General features: G+C 33.5%; 1 long non-coding RNA gene across 1 annotated transcript; it reads left to right on the top strand.

Annotated features, from left to right (window-relative positions):
- Positions 1 to 878: 878 nt before the first annotated feature.
- Positions 879 to 1,575, top strand: LOC145806686 (uncharacterized). The gene is made up of 3 exons (XR_014350112.1): positions 879 to 1,103; positions 1,219 to 1,358; positions 1,439 to 1,575. It is a non-coding gene; the product is annotated as an uncharacterized LOC145806686 (long non-coding RNA).
- The last annotated feature ends 453 nt before the right edge of the window (positions 1,576 to 2,028 follow it).

Raw genomic sequence — 2,028 nt, 5'->3', positions numbered from 1 at the left:
GAAATATCATCTGTTGCTTCAGAGAAATTTCACTTTTCCTAATATTTTCACTGTCTACAGTCAAAAAAGATCCGACGTCAATGATAAAAAATTTAAAGGCAAAAGAAAGGAAGGAAAAGCAGCATGATCCAGAATTCCAATATCCTAAAGTTGCGAAAGTGACTAGAGCTTCAAAACAAGCTGCAAAGCAAGTTGAGCAAAGCACGAAGGACAAAGAAGTGCTTGATGCTGATGCGTACGTCTTGCCTCAACCTATAAACATCAGAAAATCTTGGGTCTTTCCACAAACTCTTCCAATTTCAAGATTGATAAAAGATCATATAAAAGACATCTTGCAGCACATATCAAATGTGTCTGGGCTTAAGTAAGTACAACAAACAAAATAGAACATAACAAACAACAAATTACAAACTTATGTTGCATTAACAACAATTCAATCCCTTTTTTGTCATCTTGTAGAGCTTTAATTTGGACAAGTGAGTTGAATCTCATTACCTTTGAAGACATTGGAAACCTAATAAAGCAAAAAGAAATTGCCAACAATGTAAGTCTTTCCCTTTCATCAAAATTTCTCTACAATGTTCCATCAGCCTTTATAAAACAATATTACAATTATAAATCATATTTTTCAGGTCATTGATGGCTATGGAGAGATCCTTTTGGCTGACCAAATGAGAGAGAGACAACAACCAACCTCATTTTTTTTCACATCCATGTGCATAGTATGTTACTACTATTTTATTTGATTTTCTCTGGAATTTACTTTCTACTTTCTCTTCTTAATATACTTCTTGAAGTCAGTTGTGTCACTAGTCATAACAAAACCATTTTTTGATTTTCTCTGAGCACATAATTTCATCAAGATGACAGAAAATCAAACTTTTCGAGTGTCCTTATTTTACAAGCATATTGAAACAGCATGGAGGAACTATAGGTTCCTCCATTTCCCAATAAATACTGGAGGTAATGAGAAGTCCACACATGGAAATCACTGGACCTTGCTTGTCCTGGACAAACAAGACAATTTATGGAGGTTCTACAACTCACTGAGGCCAAGGAGGGATGATGCAGAAGACAAATATGTCAAAGATGCAAAACAATTGGTAACGAGTGCAAATTTCTCTGATCCATCATCATCTTTATGTGATGATAATTTTCATAGAATCCCATTGACTTGTCCATAAATTTCTCTGTTATATAAAAATTATTTTTTTGCAGCAAGATTACGTGGAGAATTTTTTGAAAGCTTGCCTTGAAAGAGACGCTCAATCACAACCCTCTTTCAAATTAATAAACTCACAAAACACAAGTTACGACTTTGAGTATGTCAACAATGCTCCACAACAAGAAAGCGATTCGTAAGTTTCATACATCTATAAATAAGATAATCTGAATTGCATGCTTCTTAAAACTAACCATACCTATAATTTGTATGCAGTCTGGATTGTGGCCTCTTTGTCTGCTATATAATGAAACAATATAGCAAGCATGAACCTATCAGCTCCAAATTGTCCACACAAGAGATAAGATTGATGAGGGCAGAACTCATAGAGAGATTTGTGACCGAAGTTGGCCGATCATGGACTGAACCAATTGAAATACCTGCAGAAGAACCACAAATGTAATAGTGAAAGTAGTGAAAGGAAGACAATGTACATATCCACACAGAGAAAATTGTCTCACATATATGTATATATCCTTTCTTATTGATACATTGAAGGAATGATGATCCTTGACATATATGTATATATCCTTTCTTGACTAATCTAAATTTTATTTTTTTTTTATTTCGACTAATGTAAATTTCATACTTATCGATGGTTAAATATATATATATATATATATATTTATTGTCATTCACAGAGAAAATTGTCTGCCAGAGAAAATTGTCTGCAGAAATTTCTCTGGTATGAACTACCAGAAATTCACAGAGAAATTTAACTTGTATCGTCCCAAGGGGATGCCTATATGATCATGTAATCTGTAATACTTTGTGTTGGTACAAAACAATCATCAAACTCAACAAAA

Source organism: Camellia sinensis, chromosome 14, assembly GCF_055761805.1.
Source record: "Camellia sinensis isolate YWXY chromosome 14, ASM5576180v1, whole genome shotgun sequence".
Lineage (NCBI taxonomy): Eukaryota > Viridiplantae > Streptophyta > Magnoliopsida > Ericales > Theaceae > Camellia > Camellia sinensis.
This window is presented reverse-complemented; position numbering and strand designations above follow the sequence as displayed.